This window comes from Frankliniella occidentalis, unplaced genomic scaffold, assembly GCF_000697945.3.
Source record: "Frankliniella occidentalis isolate FOCC.00 unplaced genomic scaffold, Focc_3.1 Scaffold619, whole genome shotgun sequence".
Lineage (NCBI taxonomy): Eukaryota > Metazoa > Arthropoda > Insecta > Thysanoptera > Thripidae > Frankliniella > Frankliniella occidentalis.
The window spans coordinates 10,694-11,064 of record NW_026267735.1 but is presented as its reverse complement, the minus strand read 5'-3'; positions in this window follow the sequence as shown (position 1 = coordinate 11,064).

Sequence of the window (371 nt, the reverse complement as noted above, 5' to 3'; positions counted from 1 at the left end):
CCCGGGACCTGACCGGGGACCTCGCCGTCGAGAGTGTGCCGGCCCGGGACCCGGGACCTGACCGGGGACCTCGCCGTCGAGAGTGTGTCGCCCGCGCCGCCCGCTCACTGCCGTCCTTCTTGCAGGATGGGGATCACCTACGAACCTCTGCAGCCCGAGGTGGCGGAGCGCATCGACAATCTGTTCGGCCACAAGAACTGCCTCATCGAGGTGAACCCGGGCAAGGTGCTGATGCCTCCGCGCTACGAGGAGATCGGCGACCGGATCCGCATGTCCGAGGTCCGCCCCGACGACGTCTGGGTCGTGTCCTACCCGCGCACAGGTGAGTTTCGGCAGACACTTGTTTTTGCGGACTTTTTTTTTTTGGGGGG